General features: G+C 37.5%; 1 long non-coding RNA gene across 5 annotated transcripts in view; it reads left to right on the forward strand.

Annotated features, from left to right (window-relative positions):
• The window catches only part of LOC105936977, a 233,363-nt gene extending 219,069 nt beyond the window's left edge, over positions 1 to 14,294 (forward strand). For all 5 annotated transcript variants that reach the window (XR_004931645.1, XR_004931646.1, XR_004931647.1 and 2 more), the window contains exon 4: positions 13,490 to 14,294. This is a non-coding gene — a long non-coding RNA (uncharacterized LOC105936977). The remainder of the gene's footprint in view (positions 1 to 13,489) is intronic.
• The last annotated feature ends 1,117 nt before the right edge of the window (positions 14,295 to 15,411 follow it).

The following is a 15,411-nucleotide window of genomic DNA, read 5'->3' on the forward strand; positions in this document are numbered from 1 at the left end:
TTACAGGGGTTTTCCTTTCTTCTTTTTTTTCATATTAATAACAGACATGGCCCAAACAGTCAAGTGGCCTTTTTTGAAGTCAAAATGGCTTCATATCAGGCTTCCCAAAACCTCAAAGTAATCTTGTTTTGGCCCAGTGCAATAGATCCAACAAGGCAGGTTTTCCAGAATTATTATTATTATTTTTTTTTTTTTTTTACAAACACTCTGAGAGATATTTGATCACAGTTGAGAAGGTCCTGACTGGTGAGAAACAAAAATAGATATCGTCCGATAGCAGATGGGCTCTTCAGGTAAAAATAAGAGAAAGCAACAGAAGCAGATGCATTGAAGACACGTCCTGATTTAAATTAGCTGAAAAGTCCTGTTCAAGGTTGTGTGACTGTTTAAAATGACCTGAGGATGAGTTCTATCCATTAACACAGTTAGTGTGATGACGTTTTATTTATTTCATTTTTGGGATCAGAGTTGTTTTATTTTGAAGTCAACTTTTGCTCTGGCTCTGCTTTGACTTGCTGCTGGCGCTGAAACTATTCTTTGATTCATCAAGGATAGTCAGAACTATCTGCTGTAGGAAAGATGTTTAAGAAAAAGCTTAACTTCAAAAGTAGTTTTTTTTCCAGAAAATCATGGCATATTCTTTATTTTTATTTTTTGACATTTTGAACCCCCTTTTTTGAGTAGACAATGTTGGATTAATGAATATCAGTGTGATTGTAGATTAAAGGCTGAGGATCCTTGAGTCTCCATATCTTAGCAATGCTCCATTTTCTTCTACTCTGGTACACAAACAGATGTATTTACTAATTACAGTTACAAAACCTTTAATTAATATCTTAAGGTCATAGCTTCTTCCCACAGCCCTTCACAGTGCTAGTATGTTAAGTTTGTAATAACTATTTTTCAAATTCTAAAAGCTGTTCCTTATTTCATCCATTTGGGCTGGTACATTTTTAGTTTTGATTAATTGCATCCATTGGTACTCCTACTTTTATTTTTGCCTCTTTGTCTGTACAATTGAAAAGATACTAAATAATTTATTATGTTTCAAACCGATGAATTTTCTGAGCTTCTCTGATGGTGGATATAATCGCCTCAATTGTCATTGCAGCCTACAGCCCTTATGTTCCCCTGTGGTACTCTCCAGAGGTGTCAAGTAACTAAGTACTAATACTTTGTTACCTTACTAGAGTAGAAAGTTTGTTTATTCATACTAATTATTTTTTGCCTACCTTTTACTTCTATTGCTCACATTTTTATGTAATTATCTGTACTTCCCACTTATTAGATTTTGAAAATAGTCTCATTACTTCTATTTTATTTCAGCTTGTTTTCGTTCTGACTTGTCAATAAAAAAAACTAAAATTAATTACTCAGATAAGTAGCGTTACCTGAACAGAGTGATTTTGATTGGGGTTGGAGGCAGTACTACACCGAGTGGTTTGCCAAACGCCCCAACAAAAACGTAACACAACATAGAAGAAGAACATTGCGCTTTGAGAATTATTTGTTGTTTTACATTTTTTTTCCTCATTTTTTGATTAACTGCTAGGATTAATCATTAATTTTGACACCACTGTCTACTGTATTCAGACAACCATACAAGAGTAATTGCTATATGAGGATAAAGCTCTCATTTTCATGTCCAGTTTTATCTTATGTCTGTTGCCCTCATCAGTTCCTGTAGCTACGCTTGGATCTTCATTACCATTCCAATAATAACAAGTAAAAGGTTATTAATAATATGTCTAAAGTTTGACTTTTTGCACCAAGACTTAAAGGCAACCAGACACCAGAATTTCTGCTCCATGAAACCCATGTTGATGCTCAGTACTGCAACTATATGGATTTTTAGTATATTTGCATTTTACTAAATGGTTTGTTTTCAATATGTGGGCGAAACAGCCAATCCAATTTTTAATATTAACATCATACTATAGAATTATAGTAATGGAGGGGGTGGGGGAATTACTTATACTTTAATACTTTAAGTAGGTTTATATCTGGTACCTTTATACTTTTACTTGAGTTAAAGGTTTGAGTTGATACTTCTACTTCTGCAGAAGTATTTTAAACCCCAGTATCTATACTTCCACTTGAGTAATAGACACCTCTCAAGAAAAGGAAAGCATCAAATTGCAGGACCTCTGCTCCAATTCTTTTCAATATCTTCACTATCAATAAATCCGATTTTTCTGTGAGTGTTGGTCTTTCCGATCATCTTACTTTTTACAGGTCATGTATTTCTACTTGCGTCGGTAGCTGAATCTTTGTTGTCGCGTTTGTTTGAGCAAAACAATGCCTGATACACTTTAGAGATTTTTAAAAAATTCTCTGAAAAAACTTGGAAAACGTGAGAGACGTTCATATAAAAAATGCACCAGAGGTGTAGATAAACATTGTATAACTGGGATGAATAAAATCAAACTAATCTGATCTATAAAGTTATGGAAGTTCAGCTGTAGGGTAAGAATGACCTACTAGTTCTCATCATTAATGAAAACTAGTAGGTCTGTATTACATAATTACTGTAATACTTCGGAATCTTCAATATTAGTAGAACATTTGTTCTACACATAATTCAACCTTTTTAGATTTCTTGAACATTTGAACTAAAATGTTAGTTTGTTTCCATATGAAGGACATGAAGAGAAGTACCTGGCTGCAGTCAGCAGGGGTCTTCTGTGTGTTGTCTCCAATCATTAGTCAGCTTTCTCCATCCTATAGATTTAAAACAACTCAGACTTTTACCACCTGGATGTACGAGTCGGACCGTGAAAGTCTTTTTTATAAGTTTTTAAAATATGTAGGGAGTGAAAGTAATGAAGTGTTTAGGTTCTGTGATAATAAACAGGTGGGTTAGCCACTCCCCTAAGTGCAAGGTGAGCACCTGAACAGGTGACGTTGCTTGAGTTGACGACGAGCCAAAAAACACTAACCTGAAGTTTTTTTTAAAGTTGCTGAACACACTGTGAGCTTAGAGACCCAGTCTACATTTTTCCACATTTGAGGACACTTGACCTGTAATATTTGGCCTTGCTTGATAGATTAACGACGCCTCAATATGTGTGAAAGTGCAGGTTATGTGCAGCTAATCATCAATTCCATTTATGCCCATTTTAATCTTCTTTGATGGTAAAGAAATTGTAAACATTTAAACATATTAAATTTTGTTTTACACTTTCTTTTGAAAAAAAAAATGGCTGCTATAAAAATAATCTAAAATAATTTTAGATTTTTAGAGAAATTAATTTTCTTTTAACATAATTGCAAGTATATAAACATTTGTTAGCGGAAGCCCTGATGGCTTCACGGTTGATTTGTGCTTCAACCTTTTAGTCCTGTTGAAAAACAACAACTAGTGATATTTCGCTCATGCTTCCTTCCTGAATAAGTTGGATTTTAACAAGTACGTGAGCTCAAGTTCAAGAGAAGCTGTATTAAACCTCAGATCATCTTGGAGAGGCTGCAGAGGTTGGCGGTTTGAAACCCAGTTTGTCACTCTGGGTCCCTGAGCAAGACTCTTGACCACAGATTGCTCCCTTTATGTCCCTCAGGGTCGGCTGCACACTGCTCCCTGAGGGATGAAGAGACTAATTTCCCTTCTGTGGTACAATAATGGGAAATATTTATTTTATATTTAAATCTGATTCTTTTTGTGGCTTCTGCCTAACTCAAAATTAATCCATCAGAAAATCTGGAAGTGCTGTTTTAGAGCCTTTAAAGATAAATGGGAATAGGATGGAAACAATGCTTAAACACTGATCTTTAACACAGAAAACTATACTTGAACTGATTTTAAAAGTGATTGTTTTGCCTAACCATGCAACGCTAGAATATGGAAGGCAAGATGAGTTTTAATGTGCATTCTTAGTAACATCTGAAACTTCACAAGCATAGATAGGATTAGAATGGCCGGGTTAAAAAGTCTCCCTTCTGGAGAGGGTACTCCTTAACTTGTACTGCAGAAGGGAAATATAAACAAGTATACTGGCTCATTATGAGTCGTAACACGAATATGGGTCAGTAAGCCGACAAAGCTAGTGACCTAGAGCCAAGTTGTCAGAAAACAGTTGAGGATTCAGGAAGGATAAACAGACTCATAGTTGAGGTGAAGGCACATTGACAGAGCCTGGGGATACTTTATCGGTGCCACATTGAAATCAGAGACGCCTCTGTGGCTTTGCATGTGTGTGTGTGTGTGTGTTTGGGCAGGTATTGCTCTTATCTTGGGGACCTTAATTAATTTCGCTCTTACGAGGACTGAAAAAAACTCCTAATATATACCACTTTAAGGTTGGAACAAATCAGCTAAGATAACTGAGTATAATTCCGCGTAAAATCCTCTGAAGTCGTGATGAGCAACAAACGGATCACTCTGGTACTCAATGGCTGAAACTGGTCCAGCGCCATGACAGAGACACGCACAGGTGATACATCATGGCTTAGAGAAGGAGAAAGGAGACTGGGGGGGGAAGCAGACTGAAAAGAAGGGATTGACAAATGAGAGAAATGTAAAGCAGGGGAAGAGTGGGAAGGAGAAATGAGGGTAAGGGGGCATTCAGGGTGTGACTTGCGGCTAAAAGAAAGAATAAATGGATGTTTCACTCAGCCCAGCTGACTTGTTTTTGAGACAATCTGAATAAATTGTTGTCGGAGACGTTTCTGCTTCTGTTAAATGTAACATTTACTTTTAAATCAATTATTCATCATTTATAAATCAAGATAAAGTTTGACAAGAAAATATTTTCATCCCAGATTAAACTTTGTCATCAGGATTTTTTAAAAAAAGCACGTAATTCAACCACTGAAAAACACACTACACATGCAACAAAGTACATTTAGTATCAATAAACCTTTGCAACCGTGGTGACCTAAACATGTAAGTGGGTTTTTTAAAATATAGGACAAGTGAAGTTTAATAGAAAAAAAAAAGAAAAAATGAAACTCTACAACAGAGATTAACGCAGGCAGCAGGGAACCAAACATATAACATGAAATCATTGGCAAGCAGTACTGGAGGTGACAGAAAACATGATGGAAAAGATGTACAGGTGAAACAATTTAGCAATTATACTGGGGGGTGATTGGTGGTGACTGGAGATAAACACAGGAAACATGTCAACGTGACAAAGAAACACAAGGAAAGTAATGTATTACCACAGATTCACGGAAATACTGCTAGATAAGTAGGAAAACACGGGAGCAACTCAAAAACCAAACTCAAAGTCCCATAAATCACAATATCACATTTACACTAAAGCGTCTCATTTGATTCATCTTAACAAGTTAATGTTTTAAAGGCAAAATCTGATTGAATGAAAAGGCTTTTCCTTATTTCCAAATATCTAAATTGAAAATTATGCCTACAAATGTTATCCTCGCTCTTTGCTAACAATGTTTTAACATTACCACTTTGCATGGTATTATTTTATGGTTTAGATTAGAACATTTCCTCTAATTAGAAAAAAAAAGTCTAACACAGAGTAAAGCATAAAAACGAATAACCGATGTGAAATTTCCAGCTTCTGATCAGTATGTCGTCACGTCGAGGCTTAATTTATCCAAATTACTTTAAGACAGACTTTTCTCCAAAACTGTCAAACTATCTTTAGAAGACTTTCTTTTTTTTTTTTTTACCACATATCAGTTCTCATCACAAAATCTGTTCATCCTGAGGCTAATTATCGGTGAACATGAAGAAACATCAGCAGTGGAAGAATTTCTCCATGCACCGCAATAAAACTTTGGGTGAAACAGGTGCAGCTCTGCTCACAGAGTGTCCAAGTCTCAGAGCGGCGGCGAGAGCGAAGGGGGAGGATGTGAGTGATGGACAGCTAGTGGGAGGGAAATGGAGTATGGGGGGGGGGGAGGGGGAGGGAGGTGTATAGTGCAGCAGAAACTTCCCATGCTGGCCTCCCAGTGTGGCTACGTAATGAGGGCAAGGGACACAGACACACACACTCAAGCACACTCGCAGACACACACTCGGGGCCAAGCATGGCCCCACGGCTGATTAGCGGCGCACAAAGGCCCCAAACAGAAGTAGCAGAGGGCACACAATGGGAGCAGGGCCTCAAGGCGTGGTTTACTTCTGCCCTGAGGGAGGGGGCGAGAGAGTCACAGCGGCAGAGAGAGGTTTGGGAAGAGAGAGAGAGCGAGAGAGAGCGAGAGAGAGAGAGGGTCCCACTGAGCTGTACTGGCAAAGGAAGGCAGCATGGGGGGAGGAGGAGGAGGAGGAGGGGGGGGGGGTCACCGGGGCTCTACAAGTGACAGAAGTAGAGAAGGGTTTTGTTTTTTCTGCTGATAAAGACGTCCTCGCTGTCTTCTGAATTCACTTCAGACTGACAGTACTGCAAGCAACAGAAATGAATCTGACTTCTTCAACAGATAGATGTGATTGAGCGGCTACGTCCGAGACAACAGTTCTGTAAACCAATGTGGAAGGATGCACTTTACGTAGCTGCGTGTCTGTATTCGTTTAGAAACGTGAGCATCGTGGACCTTTTGGTTATATTTTCTGTATGCGTCACATTTAAAAGAAAAAAAAGGTTCAGAAATACTTACAGCCTTAAATCGAGGGTGTCCAAAGTGCAACCAATGGGCCATTTGTGACCCTTTGGATGATTCAAGAACATAAAAACAGGCAAACTAGCATTGAGATTGATTAAGATTGACAATATTTAATCATTTTATTTGATGCAATACATAGTCTTTTGCTTTTACAGACCTTTTTTATGCTTTTATTTAAATGTTACCGCAGATGCGACCACAATGAACCAACCACTTCTCCTCAAAGCAGATCTGGACACACCCATTCATCATGCTTGGCTAAACACAACAAGGGTTCTTACAGCAAGAAATAGTGACTTTTACCACATTCTGCATGCTGAGAAGAAATAAAATATTGATGTGGACCAACAAAATAAGAAATATTCACTATACAGATTTTAGATAGCTTTCTAAAAAGGTCTGACAACTTTGTTTCCTTTTAATGTTGTTTTATTGCTGAATAGGTAAAAAAAAAAGGGTGGATAAATGATTTTTTTTTTTTTTTGCTATTTAACTCCAGAAAACAAATTGTAGTCCGTAAGCACTAGATTCTTGCTGATTTCTTGCAAAAAAAGTGTAGATAGCACATCCTGAGATGGATTTTATGTTGACAAGTTCTTGGCTTCATGTTAATATCTAGTGCTAACTGCAGTAGTCTTTTCACCTAACTGCATCAGATAAAATTGTGTCTTTGTGTCGTTAGAAGGAACAACACATCAGAATAAGGGACGGTCTGCAAATCTCATCACAATACTGTTAAAGAGGACCATTGACCAGCAGCATTTCTAGCAGTCTTTTAATCCCATGATTGCATGGGACTGTTTTATGTGGGTAAAGCTTTTGGGGGTTCTGTAGCTACCTTATTAAGACAGGAAAGGATTTAAATGATCATTCTCTGATTAGATAATCTACTTCCTGGTGGATAGCAACACTGCTGAAACCAAGGCACAGATCAGGTATCGGGAAGGTAGCAGGAATACCAGCATGTCTATCCTTTCATTGAACTGATAATTTCTCATATTTGGGGTGCAAGTGGGTATGGGGCCTTTTGGGAATGAGGTCACATTTGCCCAGAAACGGCTCTGGTTGCCCAGTTCTTCAGATTCAGTTGTCCCGGGACCAGAACCTCTTATTCCTCCTCCTGGTCTCACTGCCTTCTCTAAATGTCGATCTGGATGCGCAGCCTCAGAGGAATACGGCTGTCTATCCGACATTTACAACAGCAATCAGGTTTAATTTTTAACGGGTTCCTTAAATGTGGGTAACATCCATAATTTTACCTGATATACAAATTTAATTAATGCCTCTCTGTGAAATCTTACAAAAAAAGTCCACCATGGTGACGTGGCACCATGATGGAAAAAAAACAATAGGCTAACCCATTTTTAACACACATTTACATTCATGAGGTGCTTTACTTTGAGTATTTTTGGTTGAATCTGGGCAGAACCTGAGGCGGAACCAGGTATGCAGACGTTCAGGTGCAGCTGTGATCTATAGAGGAAAATTGCATGCTTCTGAAACGAGGGCATGGTTTTATAAATCAGATTTTTTTTTTATTTTTCTTGAGTTATGTACAGTTTTAGTATGGATTCTACGCAAAGTTTTATAATTGAGACCCCTGGGCTTTTCCTGCTTGTAAAATAGTTGTCAGGGAGGATGAGGAGTTGATATTTTAGCCCGGCTCTTGATGTGTGGCGCGATAACCTGGGGAAAAGGGTTCTGTCGGGGAAAAAAGCAACTTTCACATTCAAAAACAAGCCCAAAAACCGCAACCTGTGACTCAAGAAAGTAACAAGCAACTTTAGATAAAAACAAGCAAAAAGTCGCATATGATAAGCAGACAATGCAACACTGAAGCTCACGTTTCAGCACAAATGTGCAGTGTGTTTATGATCCCGATGATGAAGGGATGTCGTGGCTTTCTTGATGATGTTTTCGGTCCTCTGAGAAAAAAAATTAAATAAACGTACCTGCACAGAAGCTGCAGTCGCTGGTAATGGGTCCGGACATTACGGCCAATGAAACGAGAGCTCAGTGAAGCCCTCTCTCTTACAAGCTAATATCCAACATTGACATTTGTTGACAATCCTTCAGGTTAAGAAGATTAATGAATAAAAAAAAACTACCTTCATATGTCTTTTGAGGCTTTATTCATGACAGAACTCTGCACTGTTTGACTTGAACAAGCTTTACAACTCAACGTTTGTCTGGATCTAAAATAGCCGTGGAGCAATCGCACTGTGCTGTCCTAAATTTAGCAATTTGACGTCATTCACAAAAAGCCTTTTTGGCACTGCTAAGCCAGAGCAGGTCTTCCCTGGCCTCAGGGTGAATCTGCATGTTGTTTGTCCCGTGTGTCTCTGCGGTGCCCTGTGACTGACTTATCATCCCGACCGGTGCTCACCGATCACTTGAGTCAGACACTCTACATGACCCCGCAGAGATTAACTGGGTATAAAAATGGAATAACTTAGCGAATTTTCAAAAAAGAGAAAACGACAGTATAATGCCGTCAAGTAGCAACATTTCTTTACGTTTAACTAGGGTTAGATTAAAGACAGTGACTTAAACTAAATGGTTGAAGAGAGGGGAACAAAGGTTGATACAAAAAAAACAAAATGTGAAATGTACAAAATGAGGTGAAAAATCTGGAAACCAAATGCAATCCAAAAGTGTTGTTTTGTGTGTTAAACTATTCAGGACAAATAGGATTTTTGTAGATTTCCTTTGTGTCAGTGTCGATGTGTCTAAACGTACTCCTCACACAACTCCATGGTCACTTCGTCAGGTCAAAGTGGAAGTGATGGATTTAACACCGTTGTCCTCTTTCTCCCTTTCATTATCATCTTCTTGTTCCCCTTCTTCGCGGTGGATGCTGCAGCTGCACTTGTTTCTTTTCTCTCTCTTTTGTTGATAGATGTGTTTTTAGGCCAAGCCAAACTCACATTTCTAACTTTAACATGTGTGTTCTTTTATTAATTGAGAGAAAAATCTAAAGAAATTACGCTGGAAACCAGGGGAGTTGAGCCACAAATCCACAAGGATGATTTCGCTGTGTGGGCTTCTCTTGCTGTTTTTCCAATTAATGCTATTTAAATATAAAACTATTACACACACACATACACACACACACACTTATGGTCCTCAGCAATGGATAGGCTCCTTAAATAATTCAGAGTAATTATTTTTGATAATCATGAAGGAAGCCCATTGGAGGAAAGCTAGCTGTAATAAAATGATAAACGAGACAATTATAAAAAGAAATCATTGGCCCCCATTTTACCTAAATACTCTCTTGAGAGGCTGTTTAAGTCACAGCATTTTGACAAGACAATCAACATATTTCTTTCTGCTCTACAACACACTGAAGCACATGAACGATGGGACATCACAATACTGGGAATAAACCCACAGCCCCTTGGAAAGGTCTCCTGGTTCATGTAACCACAATCTGCTTCACAAAGTATATAAATTTTGTGGTTTAGTTTTGACCAAATCAAAATCAAATATGATTACCTCCTTACTGAAATAAACTCATATCCAGACTGCGTTAGCATGGGATGTTATTCTGATGTCTTCTGAACAGAACAGGGCCAGTCCATCCGCAGAATTTAAAGATGGCCTTGCTCTTAGGAAACAAGCTTAGAAAACTGAAAAAAATATAAAAGATGAAAGGAAAGTTTATCCATCAATATTCCAGGTCATTTTTAAAGCTACAGAGAAAATAATAAAGGTCAAACGTAAACCAGGAAACTGTATACAATTTTTCTGATTTACACTCTATAAAATAGTCTTAACATTGTGAACTTTATTTTTTCTCTCATTAAGACAATTAATTCCTTAAATTGACGCTCAGAACTGAAACAGATCCACAGTTCAACACAAAAATTGACATTCACTTTAACAAATATATCATTTTATCTCACTTTTAACTATTAAATCACATTAAATCCACGTCAATTTTACATCTGTTAAGTTAACAGAATTATTTATATTTATTGGGTGCCAGGTTACAATGAGAAAAGTTTTATGGATCTTTGTTTATTTCACAACACACAACATCTCAAGGCAGTTTGCAAAGTTGATTTGATCAAATTGTCCAGACAAATTGGTCAAAATGTTTTCTGTCTAAGGAAACCTGGCGAATTGCATCGAGTTGTTGACTTACAGCAATCCCTCATACCGAGCATGTAAGGCATGTAAGGCAAGGCAAGGCAAGTTTATTTATATAGCACAAGACGATTGAAAGTGCACGTAGAAGCTGTGCAGAGGATAACTCCCCTTTAACAGGAAGGAACCTCCAGCAGAACCAGAACCAGGGTCAGTGGGAGCCACAATCTGCCACGACCGACTGGAGGTTTGAGAAGACAGAGCAGACACACACTAAAAAGAACACAAATAATGGCAACTAATACAAAATTGGACAACAGTAAGAGAACTCATCAGAGTGAGAAAAATAGGCCCTGATGTCCTCCAGCAGCCTAAGCCTATAGCAGCATAACTATAGAGGGAGCTCAGGGTAACATGAGCCACTCTGACTAGAAGCTTTGTCAAAAAGGAAAGTTTTAAGATTAGTCTTAAAAGTAGACAGGGTGTCTGCCTAGCGGACCAAAACTGGGAGTTGGTTCCACAGGAGAGGAGCCTGATAGCTAAAGGATCTGCCTCCCATTCTACTTTTAGAGACTCTAGGAACCACCAGCAGACCTGCAGTCTGAGAGTGAAGTGATCTGTTAGGAACATACGGGGTAATCAGAGCTCTGATATATGATGGAGCTTGATTATTAAGGGCTTTATACGTTAGAAGAAGAATTTTAAATTCTATTCTTGATTTAACAGGAAGCCAATGAAGGGAAGCTAAAATTGGAGAAATATGATCCCGCTTGTTGATTTTCATCAGAACTCTTTCTGCAGCATTTTGGATCAGCTGAAGGCTTCAAACTGCATTTTGTGGACTTCCTGATAGTAAAGAATTACAACAATAATTCTATTATACAACAGTACAAACATGCCAACGTTAAAGTGCAAGCCTGGCAGCAGCATGCTGTGTCTGCTTTGCTGCAGGAGGGACTGATTCACAAAAAGAAGACATCATGAGGAAATAATGTTGTTTGGAAATACTAAATAAACATCTTAAGACATCCGTCAAGAAGTTCAAACTTAGGCACAATGGTCCTCCAAATGGACATTGACTAAGCAGCCAGAACAATCTGTTATAGAGTAGGTAAAGGACAACATAGTTGATGTTTTGGGGCGGCCATCACAACAATCTGATATCAGATCAATAGAAAAACCGAAAAAGGTGCATGAGCAGACAACCTGATTCAGCTGCACCGGTTCTCTCTCAAGGAATAAATACATTCATGCAAGCTACTGTGAGACGTTTGTAGAAAGATACTCAAAAAGATTGACCCGATTAATTCACTTTAAAAAAAACCTGTGTACCAAATATTAAGGAATTTAATGAGAGTGTCTAAATAATAGGAAAAGTCCCTTTGTCTGTCGAGCAACAGAGCAGATTTCATCAGAATTTTGCTTTTAAATAAAACTTTCCAGCATTGACTGCGCAGTCAGTTTATTTTATTAGAAACTTCTACATGGTATATATAATTTAAATATAAACAGCATATTATATTTTTAATATCATAAGCTTGTCAAAAAAATACTGTATGTAATGATTATTAGGAACTTAAACAAATAACAGATGTGAGGTTTGCAAGATCATAATGACTAAACTACAGATGTAAAACATAAATATACTAATAAACATAAAACGTGGCATGAAGCAGAATTAGAAAAACATTTGATTTTTTCCAGCAAAACGTCTTCATTTGTTTTATAGGCCTGTTTTATTCTGGGTTATTCAGGGTCATCTCAGCTGGCAGAAGGGATACAGGCTGGATCAATGGTCTCCATGTGGAAATTGTCTGCACACTCAATGGTTTTATCAGCCATTTTTAGCTTTGAATGATAGTGAATTCATTTTGACAAAAAAAACTTGATGTATTTTAAACCTGTGTTTCCCAGTATAATTCTGAATGCATTCCCTCTACATGTTTGATTTTATGTATTATAGTCTTCGTTTCCAGTCAGAGGAATGTCTATGAAACATCGCCAAGGCTTTAGAGTGCTGACATTTTGTCAAATCTGGTTTCCTGTTGGTGTAAACTTCAATGAGCCAACCTCCAGCGGCCAAACCTTTAATTGTCATGAAAATCACACGAGCTGTTTGAGGCCCAGATTTTATTTTTCACGCTTGCATAAAAGTCGCTTCCTTTCGCCGGCTCTTCTGGCCGGGATAGGCATGAAAGTGTGAGATCTGCACCACAAAGAGTTAAAAAAAAAATCTGATCGCTTGGTTCGTTGTGCAAATTTAGTCAGAGGGCGTGTGTGTGTGTGTGTGTGTGTGTGTGTGTGTGTGTGTGTGTGTGTGTGTGTGATCTGTAGGTCCTTCTGAGCAAAATAACATGGAAAAGGTGATTTTCCACTATAGTGAGGTTTCCACAGTATGTTCCCCGAGGCAGCAGCAGAAACATGATTGAATTGTGTGTGTGTGTGTGTGTGTGTGTGTGTGTGTGTATTTTTCTGTGTAGAAATCGGATTGACTTGACTATGACAGTTCAGAGCTCTGCTGCACCTCCATCAGTGTGTCGTGTTTTACTTCAGTCTTTGGTTAAAATTTTACGTATTTTTCTCCAGCAGAAAAAAAAAATACAGTTACACACATGTGTGTGTATATATATATATATATATATACATATACATATATATTTACCAAAACTGTTTAACCTTTTCACTTATTTTTCTCAAAACCAGACTTCTCAGAGATTAGAGCTTTTTGATATTCCTGAGCTCTTGTCTGGTTTTACCAACCGAGAAAGAGGAAGGCAGAGTCAGAGTCAAGAATATGAACCAACACTTGTTTTTCTCCCTGTAGGTGATGCTGACGGGGAACATCATCCTGACTCAAGAAATGAAGAAGATGCTGACATTTCACACTGCCACGCAGGCGCAATAATCAATGAAAGTCTGCTGTTGGGAGGGAAGACCGATTCCAGATGAAGAAAACTAGATCAAAAGACATGGAGGGGAACCGGAACGGAGAGAAAAAAAGGGACGATTCGTCTCTTAAAGAAACAGAAACAATCTGGATGAAGACATGTTGATTTGAAAAGTCTGCCTTACTAGGGTTCCTTCATGTAATTGAGGATTTGGTTCACTAATTAATGCCAGTATTCTGTTACTGTTTAAGAATGGTGCCTCATTATATGACCTTTCTTTTATGTGCACAGTTAATATTTATCAAACATTCTATACATTTTAATACTTTTAAGATATATTTGAGCTTTCCACTGTTTAAAGGATTGTTAACGATGCAGCTGTGTACCTACATCAGGAAACAAGCAGCCACCTGGTAACATTTGAGCATTAAGCTCCTTGTAAAATTGGGAAAAGTAAAACCTTTTAGAATAATAGATTTTCTAGTTTTGATCGTAGGGATGCAACAATAAATTCAGCTCATGGTGTATGTAGTTCACAAAGTAAGATTTTAGCTAAAAAAATGTGGAAGATGAAGCATTTTATATCCTTTTCATTAATGAGGTAAAGGTTTCACAAATCACAAGCTGTGTGTTAAATAATCTGACCAGCGCAGGATGTTCCAGTCAAAGTTTGACTGATTTGCTGTTGAGTTAACAATCTACCTTTGTAATTTGTTTTCACATCACCAACCAGCAAAAAAACAACAACAAAAGTTACAATAAACATTTCTCTGACGTGATTTAAATGTGTTTGTCTACAATGTCACATGATTTAAAGGAAAATGTTGTTTTTTTGCGGGTTTTATTCTTAATAGCTATATGTTTAGTTTTATTGCCTTTATGAGAAGGTTTAAGAAAATCGAGAATTGAAATATCCATTATTAAACATTTTGTGATAATAAAATCATATTTGAATATATTTGCCTAAGTGAACTCTTTCTTCATTTGAGTTTTTAATTCCTCTGCTCCTGTTTTTGTTTTAGGAGGAATATTTAGATTATTAGATTGACATTAGATTAGATAGTAATAACAGAACAAAATTGTCATTTATCTTAACATATGGAGTCATGTTGGCTTCCTGGTAAGATGTGTAGAGGAATGCTACAGTTTTTTCATCTCCTCACTAGTCTCCTCACTGAGCTAGGGGTGCAAAATAAAACTGGCTCCACTTGGATCCTGCCTTGTTTGCCAAGATCACAATTATTCTAAACTTTGTTTATCCCCCAAAGGTTTTGTGACACTACTGTCGTATATTTATTAGTAGCTTGACATGAAGACGTACAGCAAAAGAGAAGAAGACTTGCAGGAAATGGCCTGGGGGCCAGGAACTAAACCGAGGACCGCTGCATCGAGGACTATAACCTCTATTTATAAGGAAGGACTTTGATGCAATCAACTGGTTCCCTTATATAGGAAATTTTTGACCAATCTGTATAATATGATTGATTTTGACTTTGTAAAGTGCCTTTAGATGACCTGTTTCATGAATTGGCACTATATAAATAAAATTGAATTGAAAATGGTATGTTCTCTTGTTCTTCCCATTTTGAAGTCTAGATAGGAGAAAAGGGACTCGCGTAGTTTATATATCCCAGAAGTCACAAAATTCGAAGCTTGAAAGTGATAAACTTAACAATTTGACAAAATAAAAAGTAAATAATGCATCTGTTACACCTATTTTCTAAGAATATCAGGGATGCTACTAATTGTGTCATTAGTAATTTTGCAAAATTGAATAAAAACTTTAGTTCTTAATGTAGGATTTTTTCCCCCTTTGGATACATAAAATTTTTCTAAACATTCATTATAGTACTGATAT

Source organism: Fundulus heteroclitus, chromosome 9 (genome assembly GCF_011125445.2).
Source record: "Fundulus heteroclitus isolate FHET01 chromosome 9, MU-UCD_Fhet_4.1, whole genome shotgun sequence".
Classification (NCBI taxonomy): domain Eukaryota; kingdom Metazoa; phylum Chordata; class Actinopteri; order Cyprinodontiformes; family Fundulidae; genus Fundulus; species Fundulus heteroclitus.